The sequence below is a fragment of the Castor canadensis genome, chromosome 10 (genome assembly GCF_047511655.1).
Source record: "Castor canadensis chromosome 10, mCasCan1.hap1v2, whole genome shotgun sequence".
NCBI classification, from domain to species: Eukaryota; Metazoa; Chordata; class Mammalia; order Rodentia; family Castoridae; genus Castor; species Castor canadensis.
The window spans coordinates 88,562,962-88,578,110 of NC_133395.1; the positions used below are offsets into that span (position 1 = coordinate 88,562,962).

The window sequence follows — 15,149 nt, forward strand, 5'->3', positions numbered from 1 at the left end:
TCGGAAGGGATGTGGAGGGGCCCCGGGTCGGAGGAGATGGCTTTGGCTGTGTTTGGTTTTGTTTCTTCTTCCCAAGATCCCGGGTGTGAAAGGGGCCAGAGGTGAAGTCCTGGGCTGGAAAGCCTCACGATTCAGCCCCGCAGCCCCAGGCCCTGAGTGTGGAGGAGGGCGGAGCGGGTCGGCGAAGGGCGCGGCTGCCGTTTTCCTGATGGGCTGGAGGGGCAGTGGCGCTTTCCGGACGAAGAGGACCGGAAGGGTCCCCGAGACCTCCGCTGGGAGCCACGCACCCACCCAAGGATACGGCTCCAGGAGGCGACGGAGGAGGGCGGCTGCTTGCCCTGGCCCGAGCTGTGCGTCCCCCGCCTTGGCCACAGCAGTGGACATTCCCAGAAGAACAAGCGCCCGAGAGCACTGAGAAATTTTCCCCCGAGAAAACTTGACCCTCGTCCTGGCAGCAGGACACCTCGGGAAGAAAGCCACCCAGCGGCCACCTGGGCGAGACCGGCTGCCCGAGCAGGCGCGCGGGGCCTCTGGCCGCTGGCCCCGGGCTGCCAGCCCCCACCCGGACTCCCAGCCGTGCCAGGAGAGCAGCGTGGAGACGCACGCCGGGGCCCTCGGCAGGCTCTTGGGGCTCCCGGAGGCGGCGGCTAGCGTCTACGGCCATACCACCCTGAACGCGCCCGATCTCGTCTGATCTCGGAAGGTAAGCAGGGTCGGGCCTGGTTAGTACTTGGATGGGAGACCGCCTGGGAATACCGGGTGCTGTAGGCTTTTGCTCCTCCCTCCCTCGCTGCTCCTTTTGTCTTCGGGGACTTCGCCACCACCCCCCCCACCACCACCACCACCCCCAGCACCACCACCACCACCACCACCACAACGACCCACCGTGACCACGACCCCGACCCCGTCCGGGCCACCCGCCAGACCCACGCACACCGAATCCTCACAGCTACGTCCCCGAATCCTCTCCCCTCCCCACACTCTCCTGGGGCGCGCGCCCGCGACACGGGTCACCAGCGAGGTTGGTCCCAGGCCACGTTGGGGACCGCTCCCCAACTGCCCTCCAGGCGGGCGGGGAGGGACGTGCGGAAGCCATGAGAAAGTGGGTCCTGCACCCCAGCGGGCCCCACAGCGGGACGCGCCACACCTGGGCTCGCCACAAGGTGGTGCACTGGGTCCAGGGCAAGACGCCAGGGGACAGAGAAGCAGGGAGCCTCAGTCGGGTGCTGCTCCACGTCGCGCTCCGTCGCTCAACCCAAGACAGGGCAGCCAGCGCGCGACCTCTACGTGGGATCCCGCCTCCCACGGCAGAGCCTGCGGTCACAGGGACAGAGGGCGCAGGCCGCCAGAGCTCCGGATGCCAGCGGCAGCTCCCCGTCCCGCTCAAAGGGAGGGAGGGCCGCCGCTGGCGCCCAGTCGCCTGTGCCACCCTCCGGGTCTCAAAGCACTCCTCAGTCAGCTCAAGGACCGGGGCCACCTGGCCTTCGGGGTCACATGGGCTTGGGCACGACGGAAGGGACCGCTTGCCCCCGTGGAACAGACATTCTCCCCGTGGACAACCTCAGGTGCCGGGACCCTCTGCTCCGCCTTGGAAAACCCACCTTCTGCAATGTATGCCCAACGCAATCAGGCCGAGCAGATTTACCCCCTCGGCCCGGCCCCAGTGTGTGATGGGGCTCTGTGCGTGAGGGCTTGCTCTTCCCCACCTACACCAGGCACGGCATCTAACACACACACACACACACACACACACACACACACCACACAGAGACACCCAGACCACGCACGCACGCACGGGGACGCACCCTCCTCTCCCCCACCCCACACACGAGCAGCCGAAGGACAAGAGGGTATGGCTGGGGCCTGAGCGGGAACAAGCGAAGCCTTGGTTTGCGGCCCCTCGGCCATCTGCATCAGGATTTTTGTCTGGGCTCGGAGGCCAGAGGATCTCTGCCATTTGCTAGCAGGGCCAGGGATGGCAGGAGGGTGGGTACGGGGCTCAGCGAGGGCCAGTTCTGCTGGCACGATCCTGTAGCACGTGGCCGCGTAGCACGGGGCCGGGTCTGATGGAGGCCAAGCAGGGGCACAAGACCCAGCAGCGGCACAGGGAAGAGGCCCAGGGCACCCAGGAGCAGACGAGACCCGGGAGTCGTGCGTGCTTGGCGTGGCCGCGGGCCCCGTGACGCCCGAGGACTCGAGTGCTCAGCCCCGTGTAGTGGCCGCGAAGGCCTGCCTGGGAGAAACGCCCCGGGAGGCCGGCAGGAACCCGGGATCGGAAGGGATGTGGAGGGGCCCCGGGTCGGAGGAGATGGCTTTGGCTGTGTTTGGTTTTGTTTCTTCTTCCCAAGATCCCAGGTGTGAAAGGGGCCAGAGGTGAAGTCCTGGGCTGGAAAGCCTCACGATTCAGCCCCGCAGCCCCAGGCCCTGAGTGTGGAGGAGGGCGGAGCGGGTCGGCGAAGGGCGCGGCTGCCGTTTTCCTGATTTGCTGGAGGGGCAGTGTCGCTTTCCGGACGAAGAGGACCGGAAGGGTCCCCGAGACCTCCGCTGGGAGCCACGCACCCACCCAAGGATACGGCTCCAGGAGGCGACGGAGGAGGGCGGCTGCTTGCCCTGGCCCGAGCTGTGCGTCCCCCGCCTTGGCCACAGCAGTGAACATTCCCAGAAGAACAAGCGCCCGAGAGCACTGAGAAATTTTCCCCCGAGAAAACTTGACCCTCGTCCTGGCAGCAGGACACCTCTGGAAGAAAGCCACCCAGCGGCCACCTGGGCGAGACCGGCTGCCCGAGCAGGCGCGCGGGGCCTCTGGCCGCTGGCCCCGGGCTGCCAGCCCCCACCCGGACTCCCAGCCGTGCCAGGAGAGCAGCGTGGAGACGCACGCCGGGGCCCTCGGCAGGCTCTTGGGGCTCCCGGAGGCGGCGGCTAGCGTCTACGGCCATACCACCCTGAACGCGCCCGATCTCGTCTGATCTCGGAAGCTAAGCAGGGTCGGGCCTGGTTAGTACTTGGATGGGAGAACGCCTGGGAGTACCGGGTGCTGTAGGCTTTTGCTCCTCCCTCCCTCGCTGCTCCTTTTCTCTTCGGGGACTTCGCCACCACCCCCCCCCACCACCACCACCATCAGCACCACCACCACCACCACCACCACAACGACCCACCGTGACCACGACCCCGACCCCGTCCGGACCACCCTCCAGACCCACGCACACCGAATCCTCACAGCTACGTCCCCGAATCCTCTCCCCTCCCCACACTCTCCTGGGGCGCGCGCCCGCGACCCGGGTCACCAGCGAGGTTGGTCCCAGGCCACGTTGGGGACCGCTCCCCAACTGCCCTCCAGGCGGGCGGGGAGGGACGTGCGGAAGCCATGAGAAAGTGGGTCCTGCACCCCAGCGGGCCCCACAGCGGGACGTGCCACACCTGGGCTCGCCACAAGGTTGTGCACTGGGTCCAGGGCAAGACGCCAGGGGACAGAGAAGCAGGGAGCCTCAGTCGGGTGCTGCTCCACGTCGCGCTCGGTCGCTCAACCCAAGACAGGGCAGCCAGCGTGCGACCTCTACGTGGGATCCCGCCTCCCACGGATAGCCTGCGGTCACAGGGACAGAGGGCGCAGGCCGCCAGAGCTCCGGATGCCAGCGGCAGCTCCCCGTCCCGCTCAAAGGGAGGGAGGGCCGCCGCTGGCGCCCAGTCGCCTGTGCCACCCTCCGGGTCTCAAAGCACTCCTCAGTCAGCTCAAGGACCGGGGCCACCTGGCCTTCGGGGTCACATGGGCTTGGGCACGACGGAAGGGACCGCTTGCCCCCGTGGAACAGACATTCTCCCCGTGGACAACCTCAGGTGCCGGGACCCTCTGCTCCGCCTTGGAAAACCCACCTTCTGCAATGTATGCCCAACGCAATCAGGCCGAGCAGATTGACCCCCTCGGCCCGGCCCCAGTGTGTGATGGGGCTCTGTGCGTGAGGGCTTGCTCTTCCCCACCTACACCAGGCACGGCATCTAACACACACACACACACACACACACACACACCACACAGAGACACCCAGACCACGCACGCACGCACGGGGACGCACCCTCCTCTCCCCCACCCCACACACGAGCAGCCGAAGGACAAGAGGGTATGGCTGGGGCCTGAGCGGGAACAAGCGAAGCCTTGGTTTGCGGCCCCTTGGCCATCTGCATCAGGATTTTTGTCTGGGCTCGGAGGCCAGAGGATCTCTGCCATTTGCTAGCAGGGCCAGGGATGGCAGGAGGGTGGGTACGGGGCTCAGCCAGGGAGAGTTCTGCTGGCACGATCCTGTAGCACGTGGCCGCGTAGCACGGGGCCGGGTCTGATGGAGGCCAAGCAGGGGCACAAGACCCAGCAGCGGCACAGGGAAGAGGCCCAGGGCACCCAGGAGCAGACGAGACCCGGGAGTCGTGCGTGCTTGGCGTGGCCGCGGGCCCCGTGACGCCCGAGGACTCGAGTGCTCAGCCCCGTGTAGTGGCCGCGAAGGCCTGCCTGGGAGAAACGCCCCGGGAGGCCGGCAGGAACCTGGGATCGGAAGGGATGTGGAGGGGCCCCGGGTCGGAGGAGATGGCTTTGGCTGTGTTTGGTTTTGTTTCTTCTTCCCAAGATCCCGGGTGTGAAAGGGGCCAGAGGTGAAGTCCTGGGCTGGAAAGCCTCACGATTCAGCCCCGCAGCCCCAGGCCCTGAGTGTGGAGGAGGGCGGAGCGGGTCGGCGAAGGGCGCGGCTGCCGTTTTCCTGATGGGCTGGAGGGGCAGTGGCGCTTTCCGGACGAAGAGGACCGGAAGGGTCCCCGAGACCTCCTCTGGGAGCCACGCACCCACCCAAGGATACGGCTCCAGGAGGCGACGGAGGAGGGCGGCTGCTTGCCCTGGCCCGAGCTGTGCGTCCCCCGCCTTGGCCACAGCAGTGGACATTCCCAGAAGAACAAGCGCCCGAGAGCACTGAGAAATTTTCCCCCGAGAAAACTTGACCCTCGTCCTGGCAGCAGGACACCTCGGGAAGAAAGCCACCCAGCGGCCACCTGGGCGAGACCGGCTGCCCGAGCAGGCGCGCGGGGCCTCTGGCCGCTGGCCCCGGGCTGCCAGCCCCCACCCGGACTCCCAGCCGTGCCAGGAGAGCAGCGTGGAGACGCACGCCGGGGCCCTCGGCAGGCTCTTGGGGCTCCCGGAGGCGGCGGCTAGCGTCTACGGCCATACCACCCTGAACGCGCCCGATCTCGTCTGATCTCGGAAGCTAAGCAGGGTCGGGCCTGGTTAGTACTTGGATGGGAGACCGCCTGGGAATACCGGGTGCTGTAGGCTTTTGCTCCTCCCTCCCTCGCTGCTCCTTTTGTCTTCGGGGACTTCGCCACCACCCCCCCCACCACCACCACCACCCCCAGCACCACCACCACCACCACCACCACAACGACCCACCGTGACCACGACCCCGACCCCGTCCGGGCCACCCGCCAGACCCACGCACACCGAATCCTCACAGCTACGTCCCCGAATCCTCTCCCCTCCCCACACTCTCCTGGGGCGCGCGCCCGCGACACGGGTCACCAGCGAGGTTGGTCCCAGGCCACGTTGGGGACCGCTCCCCAACTGCCCTCCAGGCGGGCGGGGAGGGACGTGCGGAAGCCATGAGAAAGTGGGTCCTGCACCCCAGCGGGCCCCACAGCGGGACGCGCCACACCTGGGCTCGCCACAAGGTGGTGCACTGGGTCCAGGGCAAGACGCCAGGGGACAGAGAAGCAGGGAGCCTCAGTCGGGTGCTGCTCCACGTCGCGCTCCGTCGCTCAACCCAAGACAGGGCAGCCAGCGCGCGACCTCTACGTGGGATCCCGCCTCCCACGGCAGAGCCTGCGGTCACAGGGACAGAGGGCGCAGGCCGCCAGAGCTCCGGATGCCAGCGGCAGCTCCCCGTCCCGCTCAAAGGGAGGGAGGGCCGCCGCTGGCGCCCAGTCGCCTGTGCCACCCTCCGGGTCTCAAAGCACTCCTCAGTCAGCTCAAGGACCGGGGCCACCTGGCCTTCGGGGTCACATGGGCTTGGGCACGACGGAAGGGACCGCTTGCCCCCGTGGAACAGACATTCTCCCCGTGGACAACCTCAGGTGCCGGGACCCTCTGCTCCGCCTTGGAAAACCCACCTTCTGCAATGTATGCCCAACGCAATCAGGCCGAGCAGATTTACCCCCTCGGCCCGGCCCCAGTGTGTGATGGGGCTCTGTGCGTGAGGGCTTGCTCTTCCCCACCTACACCAGGCACGGCATCTAACACACACACACACACACACACACACACACACACACACCACACAGAGACACCCAGACCACGCACGCACGCACGGGGACGCACCCTCCTCTCCCCCACCCCACACACGAGCAGCCGAAGGACAAGAGGGTATGGCTGGGGCCTGAGCGGGAACAAGCGAAGCCTTGGTTTGCGGCCCCTCGGCCATCTGCATCAGGATTTTTGTCTGGGCTCGGAGGCCAGAGGATCTCTGCCATTTGCTAGCAGGGCCAGGGATGGCAGGAGGGTGGGTACGGGGCTCAGCGAGGGCCAGTTCTGCTGGCACGATCCTGTAGCACGTGGCCGCGTAGCACGGGGCCGGGTCTGATGGAGGCCAAGCAGGGGCACAAGACCCAGCAGCGGCACAGGGAAGAGGCCCAGGGCACCCAGGAGCAGACGAGACCCGGGAGTCGTGCGTGCTTGGCGTGGCCGCGGGCCCCGTGACGCCCGAGGACTCGAGTGCTCAGCCCCGTGTAGTGGCCGCGAAGGCCTGCCTGGGAGAAACGCCCCGGGAGGCCGGCAGGAACCCGGGATCGGAAGGGATGTGGAGGGGCCCCGGGTCGGAGGAGATGGCTTTGGCTGTGTTTGGTTTTGTTTCTTCTTCCCAAGATCCCAGGTGTGAAAGGGGCCAGAGGTGAAGTCCTGGGCTGGAAAGCCTCACGATTCAGCCCCGCAGCCCCAGGCCCTGAGTGTGGAGGAGGGCGGAGCGGGTCGGCGAAGGGCGCGGCTGCCGTTTTCCTGATTTGCTGGAGGGGCAGTGTCGCTTTCCGGACGAAGAGGACCGGAAGGGTCCCCGAGACCTCCGCTGGGAGCCACGCACCCACCCAAGGATACGGCTCCAGGAGGCGACGGAGGAGGGCGGCTGCTTGCCCTGGCCCGAGCTGTGCGTCCCCCGCCTTGGCCACAGCAGTGAACATTCCCAGAAGAACAAGCGCCCGAGAGCACTGAGAAATTTTCCCCCGAGAAAACTTGACCCTCGTCCTGGCAGCAGGACACCTCTGGAAGAAAGCCACCCAGCGGCCACCTGGGCGAGACCGGCTGCCCGAGCAGGCGCGCGGGGCCTCTGGCCGCTGGCCCCGGGCTGCCAGCCCCCACCCGGACTCCCAGCCGTGCCAGGAGAGCAGCGTGGAGACGCACGCCGGGGCCCTCGGCAGGCTCTTGGGGCTCCCGGAGGCGGCGGCTAGCGTCTACGGCCATACCACCCTGAACGCGCCCGATCTCGTCTGATCTCGGAAGCTAAGCAGGGTCGGGCCTGGTTAGTACTTGGATGGGAGAACGCCTGGGAGTACCGGGTGCTGTAGGCTTTTGCTCCTCCCTCCCTCGCTGCTCCTTTTCTCTTCGGGGACTTCGCCACCACCCCCCCCACCACCACCACCATCAGCACCACCACCACCACCACCACCACAACGACCCACCGTGACCACGACCCCGACCCCGTCCGGACCACCCTCCAGACCCACGCACACCGAATCCTCACAGCTACGTCCCCGAATCCTCTCCCCTCCCCACACTCTCCTGGGGCGCGCGCCCGCGACCCGGGTCACCAGCGAGGTTGGTCCCAGGCCACGTTGGGGACCGCTCCCCAACTGCCCTCCAGGCGGGCGGGGAGGGACGTGCGGAAGCCATGAGAAAGTGGGTCCTGCACCCCAGCGGGCCCCACAGCGGGACGTGCCACACCTGGGCTCGCCACAAGGTGGTGCACTGGGTCCAGGGCAAGACGCCAGGGGACAGAGAAGCAGGGAGCCTCAGTCGGGTGCTGCTCCACGTCGCGCTCGGTCGCTGAACCCAAGACAGGGCAGCCAGCGTGCGACCTCTACGTGGGATCCCGCCTCCCACGGATAGCCTGCGGTCACAGGGACAGAGGGCGCAGGCCGCCAGAGCTCCGGATGCCAGCGGCAGCTCCCCGTCCCGCTCAAAGGGAGGGAGGGCCGCCGCTGGCGCCCAGTCGCCTGTGCCACCCTCCGGGTCTCAAAGCACTCCTCAGTCAGCTCAAGGACCGGGGCCACCTGGCCTTCGGGGTCACATGGGCTTGGGCACGACGGAAGGGACCGCTTGCCCCCGTGGAACAGACATTCTCCCCGTGGACAACCTCAGGTGCCGGGACCCTCTGCTCCGCCTTGGAAAACCCACCTTCTGCAATGTATGCCCAACGCAATCAGGCCGAGCAGATTGACCCCCTCGGCCCGGCCCCAGTGTGTGATGGGGCTCTGTGCGTGAGGGCTTGCTCTTCCCCACCTACACCAGGCACGGCATCTAACACACACACACACACACACACACACACACCACACAGAGACACCCAGACCACGCACGCACGCACGGGGACGCACCCTCCTCTCCCCCACCCCACACACGAGCAGCCGAAGGACAAGAGGGTATGGCTGGGGCCTGAGCGGGAACAAGCGAAGCCTTGGTTTGCGGCCCCTCGGCCATCTGCATCAGGATTTTTGTCTGGGCTCGGAGGCCAGAGGATCTCTGCCATTTGCTAGCAGGGCCAGGGATGGCAGGAGGGTGGGTACGGGGCTCAGCCAGGGAGAGTTCTGCTGGCACGATCCTGTAGCACGTGGCCGCGTAGCACGGGGCCGGGTCTGATGGAGGCCAAGCAGGGGCACAAGACCCAGCAGCGGCACAGGGAAGAGGCCCAGGGCACCCAGGAGCAGACGAGACCCGGGAGTCGTGCGTGCTTGGCGTGGCCGCGGGCCCCGTGACGCCCGAGGACTCGAGTGCTCAGCCCCGTGTTGTGGCCGCGAAGGCCTGCCTGGGAGAAACGCCCCGGGAGGCCGGCAGGAACCTGGGATCGGAAGGGATGTGGAGGGGCCCCGGGTCGGAGGAGATGGCTTTGGCTGTGTTTGGTTTTGTTTCTTCTTCCCAAGATCCCGGGTGTGAAAGGGGCCAGAGGTGAAGTCCTGGGCTGGAAAGCCTCACGATTCAGCCCCGCAGCCCCAGGCCCTGAGTGTGGAGGAGGGCGGAGCGGGTCGGCGAAGGGCGCGGCTGCCGTTTTCCTGATGGGCTGGAGGGGCAGTGGCGCTTTCCGGACGAAGAGGACCGGAAGGGTCCCCGAGACCTCCTCTGGGAGCCACGCACCCACCCAAGGATACGGCTCCAGGAGGCGACGGAGGAGGGCGGCTGCTTGCCCTGGCCCGAGCTGTGCGTCCCCCGCCTTGGCCACAGCAGTGGACATTCCCAGAAGAACAAGCGCCCGAGAGCACTGAGAAATTTTCCCCCGAGAAAACTTGACCCTCGTCCTGGCAGCAGGACACCTCGGGAAGAAAGCCACCCAGCGGCCACCTGGGCGAGACCGGCTGCCCGAGCAGGCGCGCGGGGCCTCTGGCCGCTGGCCCCGGGCTGCCAGCCCCCACCCGGACTCCCAGCCGTGCCAGGAGAGCAGCGTGGAGACGCACGCCGGGGCCCTCGGCAGGCTCTTGGGGCTCCCGGAGGCGGCGGCTAGCGTCTACGGCCATACCACCCTGAACGCGCCCGATCTCGTCTGATCTCGGAAGCTAAGCAGGGTCGGGCCTGGTTAGTACTTGGATGGGAGACCGCCTGGGAATACCGGGTGCTGTAGGCTTTTGCTCCTCCCTCCCTCGCTGCTCCTTTTGTCTTCGGGGACTTCGCCACCACCCCCCCCACCACCACCACCACCCCCAGCACCACCACCACCACCACCACCACAACGACCCACCGTGACCACGACCCCGACCCCGTCCGGGCCACCCGCCAGACCCACGCACACCGAATCCTCACAGCTACGTCCCCGAATCCTCTCCCCTCCCCACACTCTCCTGGGGCGCGCGCCCGCGACACGGGTCACCAGCGAGGTTGGTCCCAGGCCACGTTGGGGACCGCTCCCCAACTGCCCTCCAGGCGGGCGGGGAGGGACGTGCGGAAGCCATGAGAAAGTGGGTCCTGCACCCCAGCGGGCCCCACAGCGGGACGCGCCACACCTGGGCTCGCCACAAGGTGGTGCACTGGGTCCAGGGCAAGACGCCAGGGGACAGAGAAGCAGGGAGCCTCAGTCGGGTGCTGCTCCACGTCGCGCTCCGTCGCTCAACCCAAGACAGGGCAGCCAGCGCGCGACCTCTACGTGGGATCCCGCCTCCCACGGCAGAGCCTGCGGTCACAGGGACAGAGGGCGCAGGCCGCCAGAGCTCCGGATGCCAGCGGCAGCTCCCCGTCCCGCTCAAAGGGAGGGAGGGCCGCCGCTGGCGCCCAGTCGCCTGTGCCACCCTCCGGGTCTCAAAGCACTCCTCAGTCAGCTCAAGGACCGGGGCCACCTGGCCTTCGGGGTCACATGGGCTTGGGCACGACGGAAGGGACCGCTTGCCCCCGTGGAACAGACATTCTCCCCGTGGACAACCTCAGGTGCCGGGACCCTCTGCTCCGCCTTGGAAAACCCACCTTCTGCAATGTATGCCCAACGCAATCAGGCCGAGCAGATTTACCCCCTCGGCCCGGCCCCAGTGTGTGATGGGGCTCTGTGCGTGAGGGCTTGCTCTTCCCCACCTACACCAGGCACGGCATCTAACACACACACACACACACACACACACACACACACACACCACACAGAGACACCCAGACCACGCACGCACGCACGGGGACGCACCCTCCTCTCCCCCACCCCACACACGAGCAGCCGAAGGACAAGAGGGTATGGCTGGGGCCTGAGCGGGAACAAGCGAAGCCTTGGTTTGCGGCCCCTCGGCCATCTGCATCAGGATTTTTGTCTGGGCTCGGAGGCCAGAGGATCTCTGCCATTTGCTAGCAGGGCCAGGGATGGCAGGAGGGTGGGTACGGGGCTCAGCGAGGGCCAGTTCTGCTGGCACGATCCTGTAGCACGTGGCCGCGTAGCACGGGGCCGGGTCTGATGGAGGCCAAGCAGGGGCACAAGACCCAGCAGCGGCACAGGGAAGAGGCCCAGGGCACCCAGGAGCAGACGAGACCCGGGAGTCGTGCGTGCTTGGCGTGGCCGCGGGCCCCGTGACGCCCGAGGACTCGAGTGCTCAGCCCCGTGTAGTGGCCGCGAAGGCCTGCCTGGGAGAAACGCCCCGGGAGGCCGGCAGGAACCCGGGATCGGAAGGGATGTGGAGGGGCCCCGGGTCGGAGGAGATGGCTTTGGCTGTGTTTGGTTTTGTTTCTTCTTCCCAAGATCCCAGGTGTGAAAGGGGCCAGAGGTGAAGTCCTGGGCTGGAAAGCCTCACGATTCAGCCCCGCAGCCCCAGGCCCTGAGTGTGGAGGAGGGCGGAGCGGGTCGGCGAAGGGCGCGGCTGCCGTTTTCCTGATTTGCTGGAGGGGCAGTGTCGCTTTCCGGACGAAGAGGACCGGAAGGGTCCCCGAGACCTCCGCTGGGAGCCACGCACCCACCCAAGGATACGGCTCCAGGAGGCGACGGAGGAGGGCGGCTGCTTGCCCTGGCCCGAGCTGTGCGTCCCCCGCCTTGGCCACAGCAGTGAACATTCCCAGAAGAACAAGCGCCCGAGAGCACTGAGAAATTTTCCCCCGAGAAAACTTGACCCTCGTCCTGGCAGCAGGACACCTCTGGAAGAAAGCCACCCAGCGGCCACCTGGGCGAGACCGGCTGCCCGAGCAGGCGCGCGGGGCCTCTGGCCGCTGGCCCCGGGCTGCCAGCCCCCACCCGGACTCCCAGCCGTGCCAGGAGAGCAGCGTGGAGACGCACGCCGGGGCCCTCGGCAGGCTCTTGGGGCTCCCGGAGGCGGCGGCTAGCGTCTACGGCCATACCACCCTGAACGCGCCCGATCTCGTCTGATCTCGGAAGCTAAGCAGGGTCGGGCCTGGTTAGTACTTGGATGGGAGAACGCCTGGGAGTACCGGGTGCTGTAGGCTTTTGCTCCTCCCTCCCTCGCTGCTCCTTTTCTCTTCGGGGACTTCGCCACCACCCCCCCCACCACCACCACCATCAGCACCACCACCACCACCACCACCACAACGACCCACCGTGACCACGACCCCGACCCCGTCCGGACCACCCTCCAGACCCACGCACACCGAATCCTCACAGCTACGTCCCCGAATCCTCTCCCCTCCCCACACTCTCCTGGGGCGCGCGCCCGCGACCCGGGTCACCAGCGAGGTTGGTCCCAGGCCACGTTGGGGACCGCTCCCCAACTGCCCTCCAGGCGGGCGGGGAGGGACGTGCGGAAGCCATGAGAAAGTGGGTCCTGCACCCCAGCGGGCCCCACAGCGGGACGTGCCACACCTGGGCTCGCCACAAGGTGGTGCACTGGGTCCAGGGCAAGACGCCAGGGGACAGAGAAGCAGGGAGCCTCAGTCGGGTGCTGCTCCACGTCGCGCTCGGTCGCTCAACCCAAGACAGGGCAGCCAGCGTGCGACCTCTACGTGGGATCCCGCCTCCCACGGATAGCCTGCGGTCACAGGGACAGAGGGCGCAGGCCGCCAGAGCTCCGGATGCCAGCGGCAGCTCCCCGTCCCGCTCAAAGGGAGGGAGGGCCGCCGCTGGCGCCCAGTCGCCTGTGCCACCCTCCGGGTCTCAAAGCACTCCTCAGTCAGCTCAAGGACCGGGGCCACCTGGCCTTCGGGGTCACATGGGCTTGGGCACGACGGAAGGGACCGCTTGCCCCCGTGGAACAGACATTCTCCCCGTGGACAACCTCAGGTGCCGGGACCCTCTGCTCCGCCTTGGAAAACCCACCTTCTGCAATGTATGCCCAACGCAATCAGGCCGAGCAGATTGACCCCCTCGGCCCGGCCCCAGTGTGTGATGGGGCTCTGTGCGTGAGGGCTTGCTCTTCCCCACCTACACCAGGCACGGCATCTAACACACACACACACACACACACACACACACCACACAGAGACACCCAGACCACGCACGCACGCACGGGGACGCACCCTCCTCTCCCCCACCCCACACACGAGCAGCCGAAGGACAAGAGGGTATGGCTGGGGCCTGAGCGGGAACAAGCGAAGCCTTGGTTTGCGGCCCCTCGGCCATCTGCATCAGGATTTTTGTCTGGGCTCGGAGGCCAGAGGATCTCTGCCATTTGCTAGCAGGGCCAGGGATGGCAGGAGGGTGGGTACGGGGCTCAGCCAGGGAGAGTTCTGCTGGCACGATCCTGTAGCACGTGGCCGCGTAGCACGGGGCCGGGTCTGATGGAGGCCAAGCAGGGGCACAAGACCCAGCAGCGGCACAGGGAAGAGGCCCAGGGCACCCAGGAGCAGACGAGACCCGGGAGTCGTGCGTGCTTGGCGTGGCCGCGGGCCCCGTGACGCCCGAGGACTCGAGTGCTCAGCCCCGTGTAGTGGCCGCGAAGGCCTGCCTGGGAGAAACGCCCCGGGAGGCCGGCAGGAACCTGGGATCGGAAGGGATGTGGAGGGGCCCCGGGTCGGAGGAGATGGCTTTGGCTGTGTTTGGTTTTGTTTCTTCTTCCCAAGATCCCGGGTGTGAAAGGGGCCAGAGGTGAAGTCCTGGGCTGGAAAGCCTCACGATTCAGCCCCGCAGCCCCAGGCCCTGAGTGTGGAGGAGGGCGGAGCGGGTCGGCGAAGGGCACGGCTGCCGTTTTCCTGATGGGCTGGAGGGGCAGTGGCGCTTTCCGGACGAAGAGGACCGGAAGGGTCCCCGAGACCTCCGCTGGGAGCCACGCACCCACCCAAGGATACGGCTCCAGGAGGCGACGGAGGAGGGCGGCTGCTTGCCCTGGCCCGAGCTGTGCGTCCCCCGCCTTGGCCACAGCAGTGGACATTCCCAGAAGAACAAGCGCCCGAGAGCACTGAGAAATTTTCCCCCGAGAAAACTTGACCCTCGTCCTGGCAGCAGGACACCTCGGGAAGAAAGCCACCCAGCGGCCACCTGGGCGAGACCGGCTGCCCGAGCAGGCGCGCGGGGCCTCTGGCCGCTGGCCCCGGGCTGCCAGCCCCCACCCGGACTCCCAGCCGTGCCAGGAGAGCAGCGTGGAGACGCACGCCGGGGCCCTCGGCAGGCTCTTGGGGCTCCCGGAGGCGGCGGCTAGCGTCTACGGCCATACCACCCTGAACGCGCCCGATCTCGTCTGATCTCGGAAGCTAAGCAGGGTCGGGCCTGGTTAGTACTTGGATGGGAGACCGCCTGGGAATACCGGGTGCTGTAGGCTTTTGCTCCTCCCTCCCTCGCTGCTCCTTTTGTCTTCGGGGACTTCGCCACCACAACCCCCACCACCACCACCCCCAGCACCACCACCACCACCACCACCACAACGACCCACCGTGACCACGACCCCGACCCCGTCCGGGCCACCCGCCAGACCCACGCACACCGAATCCTCACAGCTACGTCCCCGAATCCTCTCCCCTCCCCACACTCTCCTGGGGCGCGCGCCCGCGACACGGGTCACCAGCGAGGTTGGTCCCAGGCCACGTTGGGGACCGCTCCCCAACTGCCCTCCAGGCGGGCGGGGAGGGACGTGCGGAAGCCATGAGAAAGTGGGTCCTGCACCCCAGCGGGCCCCACAGCGGGACGCGCCACACCTGGGCTCGCCACAAGGTGGTGCACTGGGTCCAGGGCAAGACGCCAGGGGACAGAGAAGCAGGGAGCCTCAGTCGGGTGCTGCTCCACGTCGCGCTCCGTCGCTCAACCCAAGACAGGGCAGCCAGCGCGCGACCTCTACGTGGGATCCCGCCTCCCACGGCAGAGCCTGCGGTCACAGGGACAGAGGGCGCAGGCCGCCAGAGCTCCGGATGCCAGCGGCAGCTCCCCGTCCCGCTCAAAGGGAGGGAGGGCCGCCGCTGGCGCCCAGTCGCCTGTGCCACCCTCCGGGTCTCAAAGCACTCCTCAGTCAGCTCAAGGACCGGGGCCACCTGGCCTTCGGGGTCACATGGGCTTGGGCACGACGGAAGGGACCGCTTGCCCCCGTGC

General features: G+C 67.5%; 7 non-coding genes across 7 annotated transcripts; all 7 read left to right on the forward strand.

The window, feature by feature from the left end:
* Positions 1–652: 652 nt before the first annotated feature.
* LOC141412576 (5S ribosomal RNA) lies at positions 653–771 on the forward strand. Its single transcript, XR_012437418.1, has one exon. It is a non-coding gene; the product is annotated as a 5S ribosomal RNA (ribosomal RNA).
* Positions 772–2,924: 2,153 nt separating this feature from the next.
* Positions 2,925–3,043, forward strand: LOC141412902 (5S ribosomal RNA). The gene has a single exon (XR_012437744.1). It is a non-coding gene; the product is annotated as a 5S ribosomal RNA (ribosomal RNA).
* Positions 3,044–5,189: 2,146 nt separating this feature from the next.
* LOC141411975 (5S ribosomal RNA) lies at positions 5,190–5,308 on the forward strand. The gene has a single exon (XR_012436815.1). It is a non-coding gene; the product is annotated as a 5S ribosomal RNA (ribosomal RNA).
* Positions 5,309–7,465: 2,157 nt separating this feature from the next.
* On the forward strand, positions 7,466–7,584 carry LOC141412903 (5S ribosomal RNA). The gene has a single exon (XR_012437745.1). It is a non-coding gene; the product is annotated as a 5S ribosomal RNA (ribosomal RNA).
* Positions 7,585–9,729: 2,145 nt separating this feature from the next.
* LOC141411976 (5S ribosomal RNA) lies at positions 9,730–9,848 on the forward strand. The gene has a single exon (XR_012436816.1). It is a non-coding gene; the product is annotated as a 5S ribosomal RNA (ribosomal RNA).
* Positions 9,849–12,005: 2,157 nt separating this feature from the next.
* LOC141412904 (5S ribosomal RNA) lies at positions 12,006–12,124 on the forward strand. Its single transcript, XR_012437746.1, has one exon. It is a non-coding gene; the product is annotated as a 5S ribosomal RNA (ribosomal RNA).
* A 2,145-nt stretch (positions 12,125–14,269) lies between these two features.
* On the forward strand, positions 14,270–14,388 carry LOC141411977 (5S ribosomal RNA). The gene has a single exon (XR_012436817.1). It is a non-coding gene; the product is annotated as a 5S ribosomal RNA (ribosomal RNA).
* The last annotated feature ends 761 nt before the right edge of the window (positions 14,389–15,149 follow it).